We start from the raw sequence: 27,641 nt of genomic DNA, 5'->3' as shown, positions 1-27,641 counted from the left end.
TCTGAAACCAAATGAAATATATTTCTTTACCCTAGAGAAAAGAAGTCTGAGGGAGGGCTTACTGCAGACTTCCATTAATGGGAAACTGCAGAGATGGAGCCAGACTTGCCCCAGCAGTGCACAATGAATGGCAAGATACAGCAGCCACAGCTTTCAGTAAGGGAAATTCTGATTGGGCAAAAGCAAAAAACCTCTTTGCTCAGAGAGTATTTAATCACTGAAGCAAGTTATGCAGAAAGGTAGTAGAAAAAGCACCCTCAGAGATATTCATAACTGGACTGAACAGGACTCAGGAAAACTTGTTTTTTTCTAAACCTGGTTTAACTTAGAAACCAGCACTGCTTTGAACAGCAAGTTGTCTTGAATGATCTCCAGGGTTCCATTCCAAATGTCCTTTCCTTTTATCATGCTTTGCTGCATTTTAGCCCTGGAATTAAAGAATTCTCGCTCTGACAGCTGTTGCCATTAATATTTACATGAAATCCTGCAGGAGTTCTTGGCCAGCTACCTTCATCACTGGGCTGCTGAAATCAGTCACGTAGACCACTGGTGACTAGAATATGCTGGAACAGACAGATATAATGCAAATTAGAGGAAATGATGAAAATTACTTGTATCCTGTATTAGTTTTGGGGAAATATATCATGCACATCATGCTAGCTCTTCACTAAAAACATCTGTTCAGTAGAAGCTAAAAGCAACTAAGATTTTCTACTTAATTAAAAGAAATAGAGATCATTGAGAATCTGACACTAAGGCACTAGATTCTCCTATGATCTGGCCTGAACCTATTTCATTTATTCTGGTTTTCACAGCAAGGTTAAAGTAATGGTACTATTAACTTACTCAGTTAAGAATTATTTCAAAGAGAAGTTTTCTCTCTGCAGAGATTCATGATGTCTTAATGAACTCAGTAAATAACCTCACGCAGTATATAATGGTCCGAGTATCAGAATTATGGGTTGTTGACTGCCTTGATAATGAGATAGGGTTTTGTTCCGAGTGTCAAATGTATATATTTTGCCTTTTCACCACATCAGAAAGTGCTATAAGCCCTGAATTTCACAAATTGTCAAGCATATTTATTGTGGGAGTGTAGCTTTCTGCTTCCAGTTCTCTTTTCATTTAGAATTGCTAATTAGTTACCTCACAGTTTAAGATGATATGGCTTAGACTGCAAATTATTTCAGGTTAGTTATAAGCTAGATGAAGAGCAGCTGAAAAACAGGTGTCTGCCTTATGATTGGATGCTGTGTTAGAAATGAAGAGAAAGTAATGATTGCTGAAGAAGGAAATTGGATAGAAATCTTCACCTCAACATGTAAGTGCACACAGTATGTTCGACATTTTATGAAGCAAGTACAAACACCACCTCATTTCAGAGGTTTAATGACAAAATTAGAATAATATGTCAGTGAAAGGGTAGGATGCCAGCAGACAGATGAGGATTTGCATTGAAAAGTGTACAGAAGACGTCCTTTATACTGTTTACAATTTGCACTGTGGGAGAAGTAGAGGTCTGAATTGCATGGTGAATTTTCATCCTAGTCCTGTAGATGAACTATGTCCAAATGGATAGTAATTCATTATGCTATGCTTTTCTATTGTTTTCATGTGCAGTTTTAATCAGTTTAAAATTTGTTATGCATAGCAATATGGATTAAAGCTCTTCCTTCTAGGGCAACTATACTTACCTCCAAGTCAAGAAAAGCATTAAACTTCTGACGAGCAAGATCCTTTGGCATCCAATAATTTAATTAAGATTTAGTGCTTTTTTTAAGGTATTACTTATTAGGGACAAAGAGAATTTTCTGATTTTTGAATATCATTCCTTTAACTGCAGTGGCTCCCCAGAGCCTTGTTGGGAACTATTCCTGAAAAATACACCCTATCAAGTTTTATGTGCACATGAACATGCACATGCACAAAAACAACGTTCTGGAAAAATAAAGAGGATAAGCAGGGAATTTTAACCATCGTTGAACTATTTCAGTCTACTCTAAAATTAATCAGCATAAAATAGCATAAAACAACTTTTTCTCTGGTCAATTATGACTACTTGAAATTTCCTAGGTATAAAAAACAAAACTATATCAAACCCAAAAACAACAAGCAAACAAAAAGTTATGTAATAGTTTGAACATGCTGAAACTTCTCAGCTTTTGTGAGCACAAAATATAAAACTGCAGATTTTTCAGGCTGCAGCTGTCCTTTCTGTTCTTACAGAACATTGCTAAAGAAGAAGAGAGTCTAGAAAGCATATAAGGCTGGAAGTTTAGCTGAAATTAGACTGCTCTGAAAACCACAGGAGGTCTGGCTTGAAAAGCACATTTCCATGACATTTTCAGTATTGAATTCTTGAGTTTGCTTTTAATTCTGAGTAAAACATTATTTTTCTAGAAAACAAACAAACATATTAAAATTCAATTTCCTGATCACTTCTTGCAAAACATATTTAGAACTCTGTGCCAGAGAAAGGCGGGTTTAGCGACACCTTTAAACATCATAGTGTTGATGGAAATTGATAGAATCAAACTTATCTGATAGCAATGAAGTCTTGGCACACAAATTCAGAAATCAAGCATGAATTTTAGCCATTCTAAAGGACTGAAGAGAGAGTTACTATTATGTGGTATGTGCAAAGATTATTTAAAGTACCAATGGAAAGAATAATTTTTCCAGCTAGGAGCTATAACTTTATAGAATCAGTTTTTCTTTATTAAGGAATAAAACTTGTAGGAGAGCTCTTGACAAGGTATGAGACAGTCATTAATACAAGGCAATGCAATAAGATGAGCCCTTTCTTCTACACTGGCAAGACTTGCTAGAACAAATTGTCAGTTTGTATCTTGCAGTCTGCCATATAATGTGATATGTACCTAATTCATCTTCAAGCTTCAGTACTTTGAATAAGATAACACTTGAGATTATGACATTAAATAGAGATGTGTTCATTGCGATATCTTTAGGTCCTGTGGGTATCCACACAATAGGAATTGATTCAGTTAACCAAAGGGAACACTGGAGTTGCCCTGTAATGTTTCATCCAGATTCTAGCTGCCACTCTAGAATTTTGTGGGTCCCTCGTAGGTATTGTCTCAGACCTACTAGTCACATGGGAAGATTTCAGAAAACTTCACATGTTTGTTAGACAGCTGAATTTGAAGCCTCAAGGGGGTCTAAGGTGGACAGCTAGAGCACAGGCACTATTTATAATGTCCCGAAGTATCACAGAGTAAATGATATACAGAAAACTCGTGTCTCTAATTTAAAGAGACAGCTGGAGACCTATGAGAATGTGAGAATGTCTTAGGACATCATTAATCATTCTAAGACATATGTGTGGACACCTGAATAGATTCCTCAGTGCCACTGTAAGTAATAGGTTTATGCAAGTGTCATATTTTAACCCCAGATGGCAATCATGTAGCTACTCCCTGTAGGATGAGAAGAATAGGAAAAAGGTAAAACCCATGGGTTGAGATAACAGAAAAGAATCAAAATTAAGTAGCATATAATGTTGATGATGATAATGATGATGATGATAGTAATAGTAACAAAAAGGAAGATAACAGAGAGATAGAAAGAGGAATAACCACAAGAAAAACAGGTGACTCACAAAAAAGTTCCTCACTATCTTCTGACTGATGTCCACCCTGTTCCAAAGCAGTGACTGGCCCCTCCTAGACAACTCTCCACAATTTATATACTGAGCATGATTCCCTGTGGTGTGGAATATCCCTTTGGCCAGTTTGAGTCATCTTTCCTGTCTGTGGTCCCTCCTGGCTCCTTGTGCACCTGCTTGCTGACAGAACAAGAGAAACTGAAAGTCCTTGATTTAGAGTAAGCACTGCTTAGCAACTACTAAAACATCAACACTACAATTCACTAATACTAGAATTCAAAACAGAAATAAAATTAATTCCCAGTCAAAACGAGGACAGCAAGACACAAACACAAACAAATTTTACAAACTCATTCTTTTAAAATATTGTTGTCTAAAGATATATTCTCAATACTAAAAATCTCCTCTTCAGTGTCCTTATAAATATATTATAATTTTGATTCTATTTTACCAAAGCTTAGAGAAATTAATATTACAAAATATCTATAAATTATGATTTAACATGAGAAGTAAAACGAAGAATATTTGATAAATGTGTACTGATTCCATATAAATATCACAGATTATCAGTTTATTTTAAACTGTGGTCACGGTTTCATAGAGTTTGATGGAATTTCCTCAATTAAAACAGATATCAATGAGTAAACAACAAGGCATGTGCTGAATTTGTTTGTTCCCTTCTGATTCCATATTAAATAACTTTGGCCCAACAAACTAAAATTACAGTGCAACTTTTGCCTTCATCATAACATTTTATTTGAGCAACAAGCTTAATCATGTTCACTCTTAATTACAATTTAAGATTTATTAAGAAATTGTAACAGTAGGAAATTCTCATGTTTTATTAATAGACAATACTTTTTCTTTTCTAATCCATCCTCTAAATGTCAGAAGGTATTTGAAAATGACAGTCTCCAAGAGTTCTAGATAAATTAATATTAATAAACTTGATAGAGCAGTCTCACTAGGACCTGATCTGTCAGAATTCATCCTTCTTTATGTATAATCGTCTGTATCAAATCCATTATTTGCTTATTTAACTTTTTTTTTTTTTAATGTAATGATTAAATAGGAAGACTCCCCAATAGTTTCTGAAAACTGATTGAGAAAGAGAGGAACAGAAACATATGGAACATATAATTCTTCAAAATTGTTGTATGTTGTTGCTCAAAATTAGAAACAACCCACCATGGAAAAGACTGATATTCAAGTAAATAACAAACATACTACACCTACCCCCCAGAATATCATTATATCTACAATTCTGCTTTGATTGGTTTGGGGTTTTGGGGGATTTTTTTTTTTTTTTTTCCGTTGTTTGTTTTTCTTTTATTCCTTTTTTCCCTTCTAGTCTTTCCATCTGCTGATTACATTAGAAATACCATATAATTACATATGTAAATAATTACTGATGTTCAATTGGCCTAAATTTGCAATTTCCATAGTAGGACTATAGTGAATATCTACTTTCTGTGGATTTAACATGAATGATTATTGAAACATGGCACAGTAAAAGGGCTGTTTTTTAGGGTTTTTTTACTTTTTTGATAATGTCTTTAAAACAATTTCTATAACATGCTTATTTAATTCTTAAATACACTAACTAATTAAATAGTTAAATGTGTCTAAAGTAGTTTTTTTTGGCAGCTTTTCTTTCACTTAATATAGCTGTGAGCCCTACCTGAGACATGTAAAGAAAGTAATCATTAGGTGAATGCTATAGCTTATTTCTTCAGTAAATAAAAAATGAAGAGACCAAATTTCATATGCTTTTTTCACTCCTCAGAGAATATTATACCATCTCTGGGTGGAAGACAGAAAAATTAAGAAAATGTAAATCTGTTATGCACAATTTATCCACATCATAAGGACTTATATAACTTCTTTCAGAGCAATAGGATAAAATGATATTTTTTTCCTATAATTTGGGCATTAAGAATAGTTTTTTAAAAATTACAAGCTCCATTCTATGGTTTGAAGCAATGTATAGATTCTCTGAAAGGAAGATAAGAACAGAGGTTTTGCTTTAAATGAGAAAATGGGATGCAAAATGCAATGTAATATAATTTAAAGAAGAAGAACATAATCAGCTGCCTCACAAAAGTAGGGCTAGAGGGGAAGCATGAGCAATAAAATGATTGGATAAGACATAGCATTTCTGCCATACATGGGTGTTGACTGGACCTGCAGGGAAGATTAAGCAAGAAAGAATGTAAATCTGAAGGCTAAAGAGAGACAATTGGAGCATTGTGGTAAAATCTGAAAGGATACATAATCAAATGATCACTAATGCAGCTCATGTAGATGCTGAACAGTATGCCTCTACTTAGTAACAGTTTATTCCCAGTAAATCTCTCAAAAAAAGGTTTACTTGAGCATGCTCATAATTAGATCATGACCTATGACTTTAACCTCTCAGACATTACCACATTTCAGCTAAATATTTTCTGTTTCCTTTTTTAATACCAATACATGTATAATTTCATAGCTGGTTTCTTGCTAACCTAAACAGAAATCTGTGAAGAACTATAACTAACTTCTTAAAGATCACATTTCACCAAAATGTTGTCTTAAAAAGATTACCAGAAGCAGTATTTATCCTGCTTTTTATGCTTTAATTTTATGATCATATCAGTTCCATACAATGAAGTTTAGAAGTAAAATAGTTCAAAAATGTATTAGAGTTGTGGTATGCACTGAAGATTTTCACAGATTACTAAAACTAATTAATCATATGAGCAGACCTTCACAAATGGAACTGTAATGAATGGAAATGGAAAAGAGATTCACTATAAAATAGACTGCCAGAAAGATGAAAAGAAGCTACAAGGTTTACTATATATTGCTTGCTTCTTCGTGCAGTAAGGTATTTCTTTGTACAATGTTCCCAATTTTGACATTAGATTTCTTTAAAAATCATATCTGAAATTTTACTGTAAGGTATATAATATTTATAGAAACAAACTGTCTACAGTTTGTTTCAATATTAGCTATGCTTGCTTTCTATTCTTGTCTTTTTTATCTCCTTTTTTCCCTTCAGCATAAACATCTTTCTGGAAAGGTTGGAGAGATAGGTGACAGCAGATCTGAAGAAATGCAGCCTGGAATCTAACTAAATTGACTAGTGCAATGTTGTACCATTGCCAGTTTGTATTTGTCAGAAGTAGTTAAAAGAATAAGGACTAAAACATCTTTGTGAGAAATACAAAAAGTTGGGCAACAAAAAATGGAAGATTACAAACAAAATTACATGTAAACTTTCTGGGAAAGGAAAGGAGGAATCTTCCTTGGAAAGGAGGATTCCTGGGAAAAGGAATTTCCATTACAAGACTGTAAGAAGCTTTTTGCAGTTGATCAGTTAATTTGTCGCACAAGTTTCCTTTAAAACATTTTGTTTTTCAAGGAATGTCTTGAATGGTAAAAATATGTTACTGTGAAAAAGATTAAGGCAAATATTGAAAACCTCAAACATTCAAAAAATAAAAATAAAGAGATATATATGAAAATCTTGAGTTTTATTATTGTCATTGTATTTTACCTAGACACTTCTGTGATTTTTCAGTAACATTCCATCATATTAACCATTTCTTTTCCTCAATATATCATAGTCTGTGGGCGTCTAGCAATTTTGCATTTTAATCAATGTAAATATTTTCTTATGCACTTGAATATGCTCTGAACTTGAATATTTGAAGATGTATAAACTACAATAACCTTGAAAGTACAGAACCGATGAGGTTTGTCCCAGCTTCATTTATATTTACATTTTCAAAATATTCTGAAATTATCAAACAGTAAACAAACTTACATCCTCACAAGCTTTTGATGATGCTATTCCCATGTTCTAATGAAAAAAAATAATACATAATTTTCCCCAAAAGTTAAAATTTCTGGCACTTCATTTATCACTTGCAGAAGTCCATACTGTGCCTTCCAATGGAGTTAGAGGTGCTCATAGGCATAAGGCTGTCAAATTACTTATGAGAGATGTTAAGATGAGAGGTGTTCATAGACACCATAAACTGAAACAAGACCAAAATCAGAAAACTCACTCCTACTTCCTATGAGTCAAACAGATTAAAATTAAGACAGAATCCAAGACTTCAAAACCAAGCTTAATTAAATGAATGTAACTATTTCAACTGATTTCAAATAATTCTTTCAATCAAGCAAACAAATCCAACGGTCAGTGAAACATCCAGAAGCACAGGATACAATATAGATGAACACTATCTAAAAAAAAACCAACCACCAATCCACTGAGCTCTTGAGTAAAAGCTTTTCAGGATGTAGTAGTGAATAATCTCACTGGGCCCAGAAAGATTCAACCTCTATCTTGAGAAAGACTGACCAGTCCAAGAGAAGGTACTTGTACACATTTTGCTCTGGAAGGTTCCCACTTGGTATATGCTATACTTTTTCTCGCCCTTTAACTTCTTTTTGAAAAATTCAGAAGTTGAATGATCTTCCTACTGTGAAAGGCACATACTTTTCTCCCCTTCTTTTCTTTCTTGTAATTTTGTACTAAAAACCATATATAATTACTGATGTACTGATAGTGCATTTCTGCTTAGCCCAGAAGGGATTTTTACCTTTCAAACTCAATAGCGATGGAAAGATAACATTTAAATCAATTTCAGCAACTTGTGGCTATCTTCCTGAGGAATCTTATTGTCAGGTTTACAAATTTAAAATCAACAGAATACTCAATCACCCTATACTTATTCTATTTTTGGTCTATAGTTATCACATGAATTTAACATTATTCAATACTTGTCTAAAATGACTAAGTGGGTAGAAGAGTGTTACCCAAAATTCCTCATTGTTCTTTATAGGAAAAATTATCCTTTAAGGCATCAGCAGGTTGCACCAACCTTCATCTAAGAGCCAATGAGATACTTTTTCTGCATTCCCTGTACTCCACAACTGACTTCACATTAGGATGACAAATAACCTTCCTACTCTTTCAATACCTAACTTTTCCTCCTGTATTCTCAACATGTCCAGAATTAATCATTACTCATCACACTATGGATGTTTATCTGTTTTTGTGTATGAATCCAACCATATTTAAAATAAACCAACAATAAACAAGTTTCTTCCTCCCCAAAAGAAAGGACTCCTAGTTTCTGTATGCACAGTATCAAGTGAGAAAGGCAGAATCACTATCACCATGACATATTGTCTCTTGAAAATTATTTCCTAGATTTAAGGAAGTCAAACTTCTGATAGCTTAGTTTCAGTAGCTTCTGCTATTTACCAGTTTCAGTGAATAGTTGTGCAGGAAAATATAATTTAAAAATAAGAATGAAATAATTACAGTAATGTAAATCTGCTATTAATTTCCATTTTTGGATGCAGATTTTGGTCTGCTTATATGATATTCTGTTTCTGTTCTGAAATTTGATATATGGTGTTCTGGTTTCTGGCTGTTGTCTCTCATTAGTCTTAACAAGCAATTTCACAATGTAATTTTGGACCCACAAACAGTAATCAAGATTTGGAAAACACTGCAACCTAAATAACTCCAAAATTGGTAGATAAATAAAATAAGTTTGAAAAAAAGTTCAGATTCTCTGGATAGTTTGTTGTCTTACATACTTTCTCAAATAAATTTTGCATTTCAGTGAATTATTGGACAAAATTTACAACTTCTCAGTGAATTAACTCACTTCAGTCTAATGCAATCAAATAGATGACAAGTTGGGCTTTTTTTTGCTATTAGTCCTGGCATTTGTCCAACATGTTTTGACTTAAATGGGGAATATTTTCAATAGAATTTATAATTAATATGATTATTTATAAAATAATCAAAACTTCAGTTGACAAATCTGTTAAATCTAGTGTAATTGCCACTTTTGATTACACCTGTCCATTAAGGTTTGAAGCACTTTTTTAGGACATGTCATTTCTATACTGAATTCAAAGAGATTATTTATGTAGCTACAGTTTCATATTTTTATTTGAAATAAAATGAGCTTACAATTTATCAGTATGTATAATTTTATTAATATTGGCTTAACACTCCTCATTTTGTTGTTTGGGATATTATTGAAGAGTTTCTTCCCTGTATTTTAAAAGAAAATGCCAAGATATATACAAAAAAAAAAATCATTAAAATCCAGATAGGTTATTTTTCCCCAGAAGACACCAATTAAAATACTGATGAAGATGGAAGGATGGATCCTTATGTACAATGGTCTGAGGGAAAAAGTGGAATGTAGTGGTAAATTTTGAAGTATTGTAAAGAGAATCAGTGGGAATTTTTGAAAATAAGAGATGAAAGATGCTGAAATTCAACACATGCTTCTGACTTTATCTGAACCTTTCCACATCTTCAGACGTTATGGAATTCTCTAAATGCTGTAGTTAACAGAGAAGTATAGAAGAAAGAAGCACAGAACAGACACCCTCCTGTTACCTATTCACTTTTGGACAATTAAAGTCCCTCCAAGGTAGAAATGACACTGACTGCAAAGACTAGAAGAGCAGTACCTGCACCTTACAGATCAATTTTAGGTGCAAACTAAAATATCATCAGATGAAAGTTTATTAGACAACAGATCTACTTTAGCATAGGCCTCTCAAGCTTCCTCTCTTATACTGCCATTCAGCATTTTCCATGATCCCGTAAGACAGAAAAAAGTGACATTAAACAAAATTATTGTTTCATTACCTGGTCAACTGTGAGATAAGTCTTCTGCATTCTAGATTATTTTTAGTTTGTTGTCATTATATGTTAGAGCTGGAGGGTCTTGTTGATTGATTATCCTGTTGTTGTAAAGTATGGCAAGTCTATTTCTCTCAGTTCAGGGCAATCCATTACAGGTCCTGAAAAAAAGTGTAAGCTTTGTGCATCCATCCTATAGGAAGGTTGATATCAAAAATTAAAAATATACAGCTTTCCATGAGCCACTTTATATGAGAAGTGTTCTCATATAAAAAAGCTTTATCTTACATTAATACTTTTCTAAAGAACATATATTGATATAGGGAACAGTGTTATGGGCTTTTCTAATAAAAATCCTCCTTTTGCTATGTATAAATATATATATAAAAATATATACACCTCTTAGGATGTAAGAGAATCAATTTTTAATTTCAAAATATTTTCAATCACTTTAATTAAATATGTGGGCCTTTTGTTTTGACATCTAAGCTCTAAACCAGATTTTGAAATTAACTGTCAGTTTTTCCTCCTCCCTTAATGATATTATTGAAAATCTCTAGAGAACAAGACCAGATATGATGAATATCAGTATCAGTTCTTCCTACATTTTATTAGAACTTGATGCTGTTAACTTATGAGCTTTTCTGCTGACATCTGATTTCACTTTTATACTCTCATGAAACTAAACATGACAGAATTTTCTTCTAATTGTCTTAAATGTCCAAGGGCATTTAGATGGGGAAAATAGATCAGATACAATACAGTTTTCCTTATTAGTATACATTGCTAAATAAAATGTTATTGACATGACAGATTACCCATCTTCATAAATTGTGTACATATTTGTTTGATGCTTGGGAGTCATACATTGCAGGAATGTACTGATGTTGACTTGTCTGTAGAATTACTATATAAATAATATAGACATTTTACTGATATGGAAAAAACATCCAACTTTTAAGACCCCTTTATAATCATAAATACTTTTGTGAAAGTTTCCATAAACACTATCAGCTTAAACATTGATTTTACTTTTAATATTTCCAGTTTTTCTCATTCCTGTCTTATTTATTTTATCCATTTATCTTTCATTTTTATGATATTGACTGTTTTTCCACGGGACAAAATGAAGCAGAAGAAAATCAATCATTCCTCAATGTGTATGATGCCTTGGGCATATCATCCTACTAGGAATGCTCAACAAATTAAGCTATACTTGCTGGTACTTTATTGGCAGGACAAATGAACTTCCACATCATATGTACTTATTCACTGATTTTAGAGTCTATAAAAAATATTTATTGCATAAAAAGTTCATCGGTCTCAGTCACATATTATGAACTAAATACAAATATAATAGCTTCCATTTAACACAGAAAGAAAAGAAAATATAAAATGTCCAGTTCTCTATTTACACACCATTGTCCTCAGGATAAGTATGAATGCCCATATTCTTTAAGACTTGGATTTTATTTCCTCATCGTCTTACCCTGGTTTTTCTTAGTAATCACTTAATCTAATTTTCCAGAGTCTGTTTTGCCTGTGGCAGTCATTGCTGAGAGATCTCTCCCTGTCCTTTCCTTGACCCTTCCATCACCTCTGTCCAGCTGAGGAGGGTTGTGATAGCGTGGTTTGGGTGGGCGCCTGGCATCCAGCCAGGGTAAACCCACCACACCAATAGAAACCAATTGATTCAATTTGCAGACCATGCAGTAATATGGGAGTAAGAAGGCAGGAGTAATATTTTGATCTATAAGGCCTATTCAGGAGATACTAGTAACATATTAAAACAGCCAAATTTTTCCATGTCATCAGTGCTTTTCAGGAACTTGTATTTCTCAACATATGTCTCCTTTCCTAGCCCTTACCCACATATGCTGTGACACCTTTACATCAGAGAACAGTAGAAATAGCAAAACTATATTTTTAGAAGCTTTATAGTTCATGGAACAGTAATTCTCTGTCCAGGGAAGTGGGTAGACATGGTATTCCTTTTACACCAAAGCATTAGTACAAAACAAAAAGAAAAAATCCAGGTAAACTTGATAATGGGCCCAAGTTTGGATGAAAGATTTAATGAGTTTGGATAAATACCACAGCCATGCTACTCCTACTATTCTCTGCTTTTTTTTTAATAGGAGGCGTACCTGGAGCCATTTCTGCTAGGAAAACTCTGATGTACTCACCAACCAGGTTTCCGTAATTTATTTGGGATAATAAGGCCTAGTGATATAAAATTTGATACTACATTGTGTAGCAAAAGCCAAAGACTCCAGGTGAATATTTTTTTTTTCCTTGAAAACAGAAGTGAAAATATATAAGTTGTTTAGGACAAAGGATAAATAGGTGTGACTGTGCAAGTGAAAAAACCAAATAAATAATAGCTCCGGTTTTACACTATTTGTGATAATCTGTCATTAAGTAATTAATTTAGCAATCTTAAATCAAAACTAACAAGGATTTTCGCATGAAGGGTTTGTAAAAAATATATACCAACCAACAGTAAAATGTAATGCAATGAAAGCAGGATATTGAATTGATTTACTGTATCCAAGATGAATTTGGTAACAATACTAGATTTAAGGCTGTTTGGTTCAGAACTGTAATATAATTGGTTCTTCAGAAAGGCATTAATTTTTTACTGTGTCATGACAATTTTTTGATCATGAATAAAATTCCTTTGTTTTTATGCTTTTGCTTCATCTGATTTCAGCCACCAGCATTCAGTTAGCAGGAACAGTCAGAGCAATCAATATTCTCATTGATTTATAAATATGATATACACATGTATATTATATATATGCAGTGTCATAGTCCATGAGTGCAATATAGGTTTTTATCATGTTTATTGGCTAAAAGCAATGTCAATTACAATTTAAAGATCAAGAAAAGTAATTCCTTTCTAAATAAAATTATGTTTCCCAATTATGTGTTCCAGTCTCACTGATTAAACAAAACTTAACTAAATTACTTACAACAGCTTAGAGACTACAAAGTTGGGTTTCTTTATCATTGACTTCAGCTCCCCTGAAGAACTCTGAATTCTTCAGAAACTGGCTTCTCAGATCATTCCAGGTTTTAAATAGATTTTATTTTTTCTTATTGTATGTATAGAGGCTGATGATTTAAATAATAAAAAAGACCTTCAATGTAAGTGAAAAGCCGAGTTAAAATTAAATTGCAATGAAAGAAAAGCCCATAATAGCGCCCATGAAGATATACTCACATTATTACCACATGAACAGTTTTGCTGGAAGAAATAGCAGACAAATTTAAATTGCTGAGGACATTAACTAATGTTTTATTGAGAGGAGTACGAATCTGACATATTTTCAGCTTAATAATGGTAAGGTAAGAAGGCAGATGACCAAGCGCTGGGATAAGGTTTAGCTAACTGAACAGATCATGAGAAGCCACTGAGTATCACAGGAAAAACTGCTGAACACAACAAATAACCAGCAGGTGTTGGAAGAATTCTCCCTGTGGAACCAGATGCTTCCACCCAGATGGTGGATGCAGCCCTCTAAGCCCCAGGCTTCAGGATGTGCCAGAGGCCTCTCTTTAATGCTAGGAGAGGTGGCTTTTCATCCCGCAGGATCTGTGCTATCTGTGGAGAGCTGAGTGGTTGGGTTGGAGGAGTTACAGGAGGTAATGAGCCGCCTATACAGCACCATAAGAGAACATGAAAATGAAACAGGCAGGATCTTCTCAGAGGCTCAAACTGCGGGACTGATTCACCTTGTCTAAATTTGAAGAGGAGTCAGACGTGCTTTTAAGCTGAACATCTGAGCCATCTCACCCTAAAACTTTCAAGAACACCAGGAGGAAGCAGGATACAGTACTGAGAGGTGGCTGGATGTTGCATGTGGGGTTGGTTCAATTAGGGGTTTTAGTAAATGTTAGTTAGTCGGTTCTATGTACCCCCATTTTCCCCGCACAATGGTTTGCTCCAGGTTGTCTGCCATAGGAGCTTTCCCATGTCCATCTTATAGCCACCCCCTGTTCATTCCTGAAAGTTCTGTCACCCCATCCTTGCAGTCCTATTTGTCCCAGAACCCTGTACCCACCCCTGTTATGTTCCCGTTGGCTGCTGTGGTCCACGTCACTCCCCTGTCGTCTGTCCCCATTGGGCGAGGGGGGCTTCTGCCCCTCTATGCCTGGCCCCTATATAGCCCCATGTCTCTGTGGCTCAATCGCCATTTTGACCACGCGCACACTAGGGGACTCTGCTCCAACCATCGCAGCAGCCACGCGGGAAATAAACATTCTCCAGCCACGCAGGCAAGGTGTGCCTCCCTCATCCCTTTGTCTCCTTACAGCGTACAGCTGTGAAAGCGGTAAACCCACGCTGGAGGCTCAGCACTAGAGCCTCCGTGCACGTGGCAGCCCCGGTCTCATCAAAAGGCAGAGCTTAGCCAGGCTTCCCAGCCGCCCAAGATCGGGGCAAGAAGAACAAAAGACACAGCTGGATTTCACTAACACTGAATGTTATGTGAGAGACATACAGGGTCCCCACATAGTGAAGGGGAGTATTGATGCCTTTTTAGGAGCAGTTTTGCAAGGCCAGTATCTAGTTGACCATATCCATAATATTATTTAAGACTGAGGTACTAAAAAGACCTAGCTAGCAATATCAGAAGTACCACAATGTTGGCTTTCCTGTCTGGATATATATGATCCTAAATTTCTCACTTTATAGAATCTAAAAAATTGTAATAGTCTATGGGTTCCTTCATTTACCTATTTTTAGTTTTCTAGAAATATTTTATTATTCATTAGGTTGGACATGAAAATTTTGCCATATTTGCCTTCTAGAGCAAGTCATCTCTGATGTGGATGATTCAGTGTTTGGTGTTCTGTATGTCTAAATTAAAAAAATTCAAATCCATTTATAAATGTTTCTTTCCACTGAAAACAGTGATTTATAATCAACACACAATTTGGCTCTCTGTCATATTAAAAGCTTGGATTTTATGAGTCAAGGAAAGTTCCGGATTTTTTATTGCTTTCAAGAATTCTTGCATGTTTGCTCGGAAGAATCTATTTAGTCAGGTCGTTATTTGCAAACTTTTAGGTATTTTCTTCAAAGCAAAAGAAAAAGGGAAGACGAAAAAGGAATAAAAAAGAAATAAAATCTTCTCTAAAAAAGAAATAAAAGCATGTAAGCATTCACAGACTACAGACATTCTGTACTGTTTTCTGAGAGTGTTAAAAACTAAAAATATTAATTTTGAAATTCCTTGGCTTTACAAGAGCTAACTTATGTGCACCTTGGAGCTTAAAGTCAAACCTCACAGAGGTTATTGTATTCTGACAGTGACTAATTTGGACAGTCATCTACCTGTTTTTAAAGCAGACTTATTTCAGAAAAATGAGGTTAACTCAAAATGCCAATTTTTCTGTTCATCTGTCAATGCCATATCTTCTGAGAAGTGCTGAAAAAAGCACAACCTAGCTTACTGGAATATATGTACAGTGAGAGGCAGGAGACCAGGTCTGTACCTACCATTTTATAGAAAAATATGTAATCATATACCTATCAAGAAAGATAACAATCTAAACAGCAATCATTTTTAACTTTTTAAAGGAAGTATTTATATAATTCCCTATGTTTTCCACACAATTTAAAAGGATTAAGGAAATTTCTTTCTTGTTTAACTATATTCCTACAAAAGGAAGCATATCTATAAGCATGTAGCTGTGTATGGAAGTTTCTTAGTTTCTCTGTGTGGAATTTCTGCATTGTCTCTGTTCTTTCAGTGCTAAATGAACAGTTTTCCACAAATGTTGCCTAGACTTTCTCATGCCATGAGCTACCCTCTGTCAGAATCTGGACTGTTATGCCTTTGTCATTTGCTCTCATATGAAAGGTTGTTTTAATGATGGAAGGTGAGAAAATTTTTTTCTTTTATCTCAGCTATATTTTCATCCTAAGCTAGGCAATAGCAAATTACTTGATGAAAATTAATGATTATCCATCCCTTTTTTAGAAGTGACTTAATTATAAGTTTTATAAATAATGGACTACTAATTTATTACATAACAAGCTGTTGAAATTAGCTCATTACTGAACCTTCTGTCATGGTTATAGGAGCCTGCCATACATAGCAATCCAATTTACTGAACTATATCTTGTGTTGCAGCAGCACTGACAGAACCATGATGTTCAAACTAAGGTGCCTTTAGCATTTCAATTATAAAAAGTGTTTTTAGCTTCTAGTTTGTCACCTGTTTGGGTCAAACTTGGTACAAAGATTTAGCAATCAATCTTCTTACCTTTTCTTGCCAGAGCCAAAACAGATGAAATATGGAATTAAAAAAAAATCTTAAAATCTAATTTCTTCGTTCTTGAGGAAGGTTTAGATGGATATGAAATTAGTATGTATATACTGATATGCTCGAGATTAACACAGTAATTTATTTTATATGGAATAAAGTGAGAAATTTCTGAATTATTACCCTGTGTAGTTTAAAACCTTGGTACCAGTGATGTACAGTTGTATTTTTGCATCTAATATCAAAAATCCAACCTCCACCATTATATTTCTATTAGAAATCAAAATTTCCCTTATACTGTATGGTTCTGTTCCACAGAACCAGAATTTTACATTAGCTAATGCGAGATGATTCTGCAACTGCAATTTTTTTGTCACATAAAAGTTTCAATACAAGAAATCTAACCCTTTTGGAGATAAGCTCCTACAACTTACTAAAAAAAAAAAAAAAAAAAAAAAAAGGAGGAATAAGACCTGAGGAAATGGAAGGGAAAAGGAAAAACAAAGGCAAATAAAGTTCAGGTAGTTAATTAACGTTAACCTTCTAATTTATAGTCAATTTGGATTACCGTTAATTGCATGGCTAAACCGAGACGCTTTCAAATTACAAACAATTGTTCACATCAAATCAAAGAGACTTAATCCATCCTAAATTGAGAATTCTGAAAGTTTTTTTTTACACTTCAAAAAGATTTTGAGTTACTTTGAAAGTCTCCTGCAAGTATCTGAGCCACAGTTGAAGCAGAAATAGAGAGAATTGAAATGTCAAAAATTGCTCATTTTTGATGAAGAGAACAATGTTATAATATTTTCATCACAGGAAAACTCCTGTATCTCTTTAAATTCTACTGTCAGTCAAGAATTAGAAAGCCCATTCAAGTATTTCTCATCCAGCTGGAATAGGAATTTATTTGAGGATGCTAAGGTTGGGCCTAAGTGGCATGTTAATTTTTTGTTAATTTTTGAGTATGCAGATATTTGATTCAAACTTTATATATATGGACAAACATATAGACTAAAACTATAGACACAAAATTCATCGTCACTTTTGCATCAGCATAAAAATTTGGTCAGAAATCAACATTGTGCAGATTTCATCTTAAAATTTCTAAGATAATTGATAATTTCTTACAAAAATCCAGTCATTTTGAGAACTATATGATAAAAGAGTATATAGTATATAGTTCAGAGACAACCTGCTCTGAAGAATAATGTGCAGGATTTAAAATCCATATTTATGCTTTTTTTTGTTTGTTTTTCAGAAGCTGTTTTATCTAGGGGTTTATGGGGGTGGTTCCTTTGATTGGTTCATTCATTTTGGGGGTGTTTTAGTGAAGAAAAAATGTAGGACTTACCGATGAATAAATCAGGATATTTGTTAAATGTAATGAGAGTATGAGCAATAGAAATAAATTTCCTTTAGGAAGCATTGTGGTATTGGATGTTGCTGAGTTTTGGGTTGTTTAGGGTTTTTTGTTGTTTTTTAATAAGTACTGTCTGTTCTCTCAAATACATAATTAATCATTATACAATCGAATCAATATATGTTATTACCCACAGAGAGAAACACACTATTTATGGAACAATTATGTGATTTGGTTTCAAATACCTGAAAATTCTAGCTGCAATTTTATGTTTATTGACAATCAAATTCCTCCAACAGTGTTCTGTGACGGACTTTTTATGAGCTTAGTGGATTATGACTAATGGTTTCAAAACAAAATATTTAATACTAACTGCTACATACAAACTTATGTTTGTACTATAATTTTTCATACATGATCTGACCCATATTTGACTTGTATTGTATTCAATTGTATTGAATTAAATTTCAAAGAATTGCAGTTATTATAAAAAATTGAGTTGCACTGTGAAAATATGAAACTCTTGGCCTATATCTTCCTGTTTTGATTTATAAGCAAGTTTGACAAATTCCACAGGATTATTTATCAGGCCTTTTTAATATTATTTTGGTGATTAAATACAGGCAAAATCTCCAGTAACTGCTGTTCCAGTTACAGCTACACATCTGAGAGCAGGGAATTTGATTTTGATAATTCCTAGCCACCTCAACTGACCGAGATAAGTCATTATAATTCAGTAAGGCTGACCAAAACCAAAACCTCCTCAGATACTTGAGGTGGAAAGTGCCATTGATACTCAAATACATCATACAGTACATACAGTGACATATGTTCCTGGACACATTTGAGGTTTAAAACCATATGTATGAATAAAATGGGAGAACACTTTGTTTCTTCCCTTCCTTGCCCTGACATGGCAGCTGGATGATAAATTCTGTGTGCAATTCACTGTATGTTGAACAAATCAATATGAATAGAAGCTGTTATTTTATTTCCCCAGCATTGTGTTTGAAGTAAATTTTTGGCTGTCCTGTGAACTCAATCCCAAAGAGAAGGACTTCAAATATGTTTTGAAGAGAAGCACTTCCTCCTCAATGCATTTTGAAGAGGAATTAAATGCTTGCATTATGTGTTCAGCTTTGGGTTTCTTTATATGTGATAAGGAGAAATATTAGAAGTGATTCTGTAGGCATCCCCTTTGCTGCAATAATAGAAACAACCTGGTAATGGTCAGCAAGCTAGGAAGTGCATTGTTGTCTCTTATTGTTGGTGTCAGTGCTTGACACCAATGGATGGAAACTGACCATTAGTTTATTATCTTACTATAAGACTTTCATACCTTCTCTCTGCAAGTTCTCACAGGCAGCTCCTCACAACACTGACTCCTTTTCTCTTTCTCCTGCACGGCCAGCTGACTTCTTCCTGCCCCTACCACAACTGCCTGACCCTCTCTGTCCCTAGTAGCACATAGTAACCCTTACTGTCCCTAGCATGACTATGTGACCCTTACTCCTCACAGCAGCACAGCCAACTGACTCCAACTCTCTCAGCCAGCTAATCCACTTTTTTATAACACCCATCCTCTATTGGACCATCCTTACTGGACACAGCTATGACAGCTATTAAGGGCAAGGCTGTTCCTACTCTTTGGTAATTAGTACAGCTGCAACTCCTCAGGGGTGAGATTGCCTTCAGCACTATCTCTATTCTCCTGCAATCCTTCCTCCCACATCTTATGTAAATAAATATTGGTTTGGAGGTTTACTTGAAAAATGAAATTGCCTTCTGGATTCTTGGATTGCTTAAATGCCATAGGTTTGCCTAACTAAAGGATATTTGGGGTTTCCTTATAAAATTGAGAGGAAATTTAACCAGGCCATTTGTAAATATTGTTTGTCTGTTTTCTTAGCTAAATTTTCCTTCATGTTAGGGTATCTGGATGTTGAAAGAATCCAGATCTGAAATCACTGGAAGTTCTGTCATCTGCAACTTCTCTGGTATATCCTGACATTAATTTGGTGAAACAATGTACAAGTCAGAATAAGATAATTCCGCCTAGGGGGATCTAGTGAGAGCAGCACTCTTAGAAGTCTTTTACTCTGTGCAATACCACACTCAATTCAAAGCAAGGCAAGCAAAAAATACTGCCATAGGCAATCCCAAATATGCTTGTAACTGAGCTTTTGGATAATGAAAGACTGAAAGTGACTTTCTGACCCTAGATTGAAAAATTAACTCATATTATTTTAGTCATTGAATTATTTAAAAATTAGATACAAGTGTCTTGTAAACTTTTGTATTTTGACTCATTTTTCACTAATTAATCCATTTCAGCTAATTCTCAAAAATTTGTTTTTCATTTCTTCTGTGTCTCATACAAAGCACGAAGAAATTGCTAGGTGCAAAAAATTTCTGAGTTATACTGCACAATTTTACAAGCTGGCAATATATTGACTATTATACCCTTACTTACAAGAGCCTGTAAAATAAAAGATTCGCTCTTGTCAAGAACCCTCTCTATTGAGACAACACCATTGTGAAATTCTTCTTTAAAGAAAAGAGATGCTTTTCATACTTTACAATTCAGCTTACAAATTCAGACCTTTACCTTTCTTAAAGCATCAAGGAATAAATATTAAATTTCATGAAAAAAAATACACAGAGGGAAAATATTAATATCTCCTGGCAGTAAGTTTTCTTACTCTTACAGGCATTCCTATTATGATGTAATGAGCCACTAAGGCATATATTAAACTGTACAAGTTGGTAGGATAAATGATGCATCTTTTGGAGAGCTAGTGATATAAACTACTGTTTCTTTGTAATGCTTTCACAATTGTCCCAAGTTATGTCCACAATCTCATTCTGTTCAACAATAGTAGATGAAAGTACCTGAGTTAAGATAAAAGGGTCATCACTGACCTTTGCATTGCATAGAGGTGAAACATTTAAGCATTTTTTTCTGAAGTTTTTTGTTTGTTTGTGGACAGGTGATGATGGTTTTTGTTTGTTTCTTTCTTTTTGTGTATGTGGGATTGGTTTTGATTTTGGGCATAGGGTTCTATCTTTAATTTGGTTTATGGGGGGCTTATACTACAGTATGTTCTTAAGTGGAACTTTTTTATGATTTTATCTTAAATATCTTAACCTAGCAAGATACTCAGATCTCCTGATGAGATGCATTTGTTTCATCTCAATTTCATTCAATTAACATGGGTGATCAGTTTTGCCTTCATAAATCAAGCATTTATAATTCCTATCCAGTCAGTGAAGTAAAATCTTTATCAACAGAGATTATCTTGTCCATCTATGTTACCTGTCTCCTTTACATGCGCTGTGCCCTTGTTTTAAGGTATGTAAGTTCACCTATACTTGGTTGCCAAAACAGTTTTCATAGTTATTTTAATTATTTGTACTATAACAATGATGCTTGTATTTTGTAACAGATTTGTAATAATTTCAATTTAATTACAGTTTTACATTAATGTCTTTGCAGTATATATAGCTCACTTGAGCATTTTCTTGGTGTTTTATTTTCTTGAGAAGGAATTCTATTATGTCTTCTTATCAAAATTAATAGCCCATTCTTGTTTGATGTGGAGGGTAATTATATGGTGTTAAATTAATTTTAGTAGTATAAATATATCAAATATATTTTTTCCCCACATCCCTCTGTATATCTCCGTAATTAAAATGTCATGTAATGTTTCTGTAGGATAAGGAAGAAATTGCCTTTTTCAGTCTACTGGCACTTTAAGTAAATATTTATATAAGACAGTACATTCAATAACAAAAAGATTATCATCTTCCATACAGTGTTGTGGAAAGCTTTTCAGTAACAGCTTCAGAAATGGAAATATTTATGAAAGGGCTATGGAAAACTGTAAACTGTTCTTAAGGTTCTTTACCTTAATTAATTCATAAGGTGTATTTCATAAGAGTGTTTATGTTTACTAGGAGATTTAAATCTGTTCCCTGCCTTCTTCTGTCTACCTCTTCATGCTTTAGTGCTCCTAAATGGGACAAATGCAAACTCAGTCGTTTCTAACAAATATTGAACATGAAACTTATTTAGTGCCTTTCTTCTTTTGCCATTTCTAAGAGTTACATGCTATGCAATTAACATAACTTGAGCATCTTTCTGCTTAGAAGCACTTGAACATTTTGTGAAGGGAAAGAGATGGGGAAAGACAGCAAATGTCAATAGATAAATATTACAGATAAAACCTAGTCTTTGCCCAAGTTGTGCTTTATATTTCATTTCACTACAGCACACTTAACATGCTGAGAAATAAGACTCAAAAACAAACAGACAGTTTTGAATTGGGATATTAAATTGTTTCATTTGAAAAAAAAGGACTTCATATCTTTATAATGATTTTAAAAAAGTCCCTTCCTTTCCCTGCAGCTTCATGGAAACAGGAGGTCAAGTTTAGTTTGGTATTAATGTATTAATTACCATTACTTCTGTTCTGTTGAAAGAGAAAAAAGTTTCCTCTGAAGAGCTTTCCAGCTGGTAATAAAAGAAGAGAGAATTTTTAAGTATAAGATTGATTTCTTTCAGCCCATCAAGCAACTCAGTTTCAGATTCTGAACTAAAAACTTAAACCTTTTACTTAACATTTTACAAAAGCATTAACAATATAAGTCAGGAAGAAGAGCCCCTACATGCAAATGTAACACAAGAACTTTAGAAGTCTTATTATTCCCTGATGCTCATTGTCATGCAGGAAACTATTTGAGCCAATAGTTAATCTTCAGAGTTTTCAAAGTTATAGTACAGCACAGGATAGAATAGTATGCATTATATTATTCATTGCTCTGGCTCTCTAGAATTTGTACTGCACATTCTTTTCATATTTTGGCATGATTTAATTATAAAGTCAGGTGATTTTCAAAATATAAGATACTTATTTTTAAAGATAACATATATTTATGGATATATATCAGCAGTGCAACCTATACTTCAGTGATTTTCAAAAGCCTGTTTCAGACAGATACAGAAAAGATATTGCATCTTTTTTCTTACTAGATATCTCTGAGGAAATCATTAAAAGAAGTTTAAACAAATGCATTATTTCTTTACTCCCTTGGGTGTACATGTGAGTTTTGCTTACAGTTTAGAAATAATACATTACAGTACATCTTGCTAATTAATGGACATGCAGTTGTCTGAAAGAACCTGGTATTCTTGCAGTAGTATGAGTTCTTTCTCCTTATATTCAGTGAAAATGTATTCCTAAGAAGTGTCATGGCTTAAAAGTTTTATTTACAATGAGCTGGAACCTGATATACAAGATCTCCATGAAAAAAAAGTTGAAAACACATTTTATTAGGAATAGTCATTTGGGGGCCAAGATATCAAAAATTAAAGCTATAGTGGCACATTAATCATACTAATTTGTTAAATTACATTTCAAAAAGTCAGACTGATTATATTTCTCCATTTCTATTGAACTTGTAGCAAACATCTTTTGTTTTTAAGGCATATTGTATTTTATGTTCTACCTTTCCATTTTCTCCTGACATGGTGTGGATTAGACATTACTGTTAGACTTGATACTGTATTCCAGATTCTTAGAGTATCTCTCACAAAGTTTATATGGAGGAGGGAGGGAGGGAGGGAGGGAGGGAGGGAGGGAGGGAGGGAGGGAGGGAGGGAGGGAGGGAGGGAGGGAGGGAGGGAGGGAGGGAGGGAGGGAGGGAGGGAGGGAGGGAGGGAGGGGAGGGAGGAAGGGAAGGAAGGAAGGAAGGAAGGAAGGAAGGAAGGAAGGAAGGAAGGAAGGAAGGAAGGAAGGAAGGAAGGAAGGAAGGAAGGAGGAAGGAAGGAAGGAAGGAAGGAAGGAAGGAAGGAAGGAAGGAAGGAAGGAAGGAAGGAAGGAAGGAAGGAAGGAAGGAAGGAAGGAAGGAAGGAAGGAAGGAAGGAAGGAAGGAAGGAAGGAAGGAAGGAAGGAAGGAAGGAAGGAAGGAAGGAAGGAAGGAAGGAAGGAAGGAAGGAAGGAAGGAAGGAAGGAAGGAAGGAAGGAAGGAAGGAAGGAAGGAAGGAAGGAAGGAAGGAAGGAAGGAAGGAGGAAGGAAGGAAGGAAGGAAGGAAGGAAGGAAGGAAGGAAGGAAGGAAGGAAGGAAGGAAGGAAGGAAGGAAGGAAGGAAGGAAGGAAGGAAGGAAGGAAGGAAGGAAGGAAGGAAGGAAGGAAGGAAGGAAGGAAGGAAGGAAGGAAGGAAGGAAGGAAGGAAGGAAGGAAGGAAGGCAGGAAGGAAGGAAGGACGGAAGGAAGGAAGGAAGGAAGGAAGGAAGGAAGGGAAGGAGGAAGGAAGGAAGGAAAGAAGGAAGGAAGGAAGGAAGGGAAGGAAGGAAGGAAGGAAGGAAGGAAGGAAGGAAGGAAGGAAGGAAGGAAGGAGAGGAAGGAAGGAAGGAAGGAAGGAAGGAAGGAAGGAAGGAAGGAAGGAAGGAAGGAAGGAAGGAAGGAAGGAAGGAAGGAAGGAAGGATAGGAAGGAAGAGAAGGAAGGAAGGAAGGAAGGAAGGAAGGAAGGAAGGAAGGAAGGAAGGAAGGAAGGAAGGAAGGAAGGAAAGGAAGGAGGGAAGGAAGGAAGGAGGGAAGGAAGGAAGGAGGGAAGGAGGGAAGGAAGGATGGAGGAAGGAAGGAAGAGAAGGAAGGAAGGAAGGAAGGAAGGAAGGAAGGAAAGGAAGGAAGGAAGGAAGGAAGGAAGGAAGGAAGGAAAGGAAGGAAGGAAGGAACTTAAGGTGTATGTGGGTGGAATCACTATACACCTTATATGAAATATTTTTCAAAATGTAATGATATTAACTATATTAAATATTATTAATAAGAATTGTTGCTAAAAATAATAGAATCAAAAAAGAGAGGAGAATCAAGTTCCTTGACCTGGCTGCTCACATTGCTGAGTCACTTCCAATTTTCATTGACCAGTGTCCCCAGAACCTTCTCCACAGGGCTGCTGTCAATCAGGAAATACTTTTGTCATTCTATAGTACTGCAATACTGCCTTGAACTTCATTCCCATTGGACATAAATGCTACAATTACATATTAGTTTTTGTGTGCTTGTCCAATAGCAACTTTATAACTAGTAATCACTCACATTATAACATTAAAGAACATATGTGATTATAACTAACAGAAACACCTTAATACTAACTCTCATATTTCATTTTAGTAATGCAGGTCTATAATTTGTACTTTTCTGCAGCCTAATATTGGGGTTTTTTAATGTTAAATGTGTAATATGCTTGTCAGAAGTAATTACAATTTCATTGGATAGAATAAGCTATGTTGGTGAATATTTTTTTTTTAATTTGTGTATATCTCTTTATTTCGTTCCCCATATTGTTTCAAGGCATCTTGAAACAATTAAGCAGAATTAATGCTTGCATCCTGTTCTACAAAACTTAGCCCGGTAGAAGGAAAAGATTACACATTTTATTTGCAACATCAAATTATGTCTTTGTAATGTTGGGAGTTTCCAGTATCAATTGTATGGTGGATCATACTAGGAAAAAAAATAACACCAGAAATTTAGTTAAATATTTTAGAACTGTAAGACTGAAAGCCCCTTGGATACCCAACAGTTTCATTTTTATAAAGATGGTTGTTCATAACAATGTGACAATAGATGAAGGCTATGAATTACTCTTTCTGGGGACTGCAATATCTTCATCAATATCCAATAAGTGCAGCATAACCCCTTCAAGGGCCTAAAGCAGAGAATAAGCAGTGATCAAATAGACCAAGAGTGAAGAAGAAAGCTATTCTTATTAGAATGTGTGAAATACAGAAGAGACCTATTAATTTTCAGACAAATCTAAAAAGCATTTAAAACTTTTGTCTAAGGAGTGTGAGTGTTTCTATCTAGCTCTTCAGGAAGCAGACCAAAGTTTTGTACAAATTCTGAGACAGTAAATTAACCAGGACACAGTCTTAAGCTGTGCTGGCAGAGGAATAGCTTGGACTTTAGGAAGAAGTTTTTCACAGAAAAGGTGATCAGGCATTGGAATGGGCCTGCTCAGGGAAGTGGTGGAGATTGTCCATGGAGGTGTTTAAGAAAAGAGTGGATGTGGCACTTAGTGTCATGGTCTAGCTGACATGGTGGTGTTAGGTCATAGATTGGACTCAATGATCTCAAAGGTCTTTTCCAACCTAGTTGATTCTGTAGTTTTGTGAAGAATGAGACATAATAACCTACTTAACTGGTGCAAGTTTTACAGTGTTGTGAACAATGGAGGGCTTTTTCTAGGTAGTGTTTTACAGACAATAGCTTATTTCCACTGAGGGCTTTCAACTGAAAACAATTGAAAGTGAAATCAAAAAAGAAAACAAAATCTGGAAGAAAAAAAAATCAAAAACCACTAAAAACTAACTAAAAGCAAGGCATCTATAGCATTTCTGTAACAAGCCAAAGCTACTGGGAGCTCTGAATAACTTTTATACCCATGACTAGAGAGCTGCAGGTTACATAAAATGCTAACCACTAGCCAGCTGTACCTCCAGAGTGCTTTTCTGACCTTAACTGTAAACCTTCTACAGTTAACCATAACCTTCTAAAAACCAGATGACTGTATGAAATGGGGCAAGTACATCACAAATTTCAAAGTTTCTTCTTCAACCCTGCAAACAACTACACCATGACATTTACCCTTCCAATAGCCAAAACTCAGATCTTGTGAAAGGTAGTCAAGACCGAAGTAACATCATTTCATACCTGATCTGCAGAAGATCATAAGGGAATGTCTGAGCAAGGCTATCTGACTAAGGAACATAACTGCTACCACTTTTTGACAGGCTTTCTATTGCTAGATCAACTCAGCATACATGAAAATACCATTTCCTATACTTGTTTCTTTGTCTGTGTGAGGAAATATTGTAGCATAGAGCCTATCAAAACAGTTGCTGAGAGAATGCATTAACATTCCAACAGTGTCTTCTAAACATTAAGTGTTTTGAGTACTAGAATATTTATTCAAATTCAAATAAGTTTCTAAAATAAATTAATTGAGAGAAGAAAAACTTATTGAGTATCTGCATCTACAACACTAAAATGAACTCTCTTCCTAATGATTGTACCTCTTGACATTTCTTCTTCAGCTTGCAGTGATGAATTTTTAATACTCGGGAATGAATGTTGAAATGTTGGTGAAGTTCAAACTGGATGAAATTCAGCATGAGCCCAAGCAGCTACACCCACATGCATTGCAGTGTGATGCAGATTCATGGCTATGAACAGGGGTGGAAGACAGTACTCTAGAAAGACAGTACTCTGTCAGTATTGTGGCAAACCCCGAGGTATTACACAGTCATCCTGAACTTTTCTTCATGGCAATTAAGCACATTTTTTAGTCTCAGTCTTGAAAAAAAATCTCTATATTTCTGGATGTCTATGAAAGGTTCTTTGTAACACAGATATTTAAAGCAGATGATACTTCAAGACGACCTAAACTTAGTGCCACAGGTTGTTCTGCTGCGGAGATTTCCACATTCTTAGATATATATTCTTATTCATAAGGATAGCACTGGTATCAGAAGAAGCTGAATCAGTTCTTTTATGAGTAGCATTGCACATGGTTATTTACATTTTTAATATTGCAGTACAGCTATTACATTAATTTCAACTCTTAGCTAAATCTTTAATTTCATATTTGTTGCTCAGCAGCTAATTAATGTTTTGAGACCTAATAATGCTAAAAAACTTTT

This window comes from Vidua macroura, chromosome 3 (genome assembly GCF_024509145.1).
Source record: "Vidua macroura isolate BioBank_ID:100142 chromosome 3, ASM2450914v1, whole genome shotgun sequence".
NCBI lineage: Eukaryota > Metazoa > Chordata > Aves > Passeriformes > Viduidae > Vidua > Vidua macroura.
Note: the sequence above shows the minus strand (reverse complement) of the source record.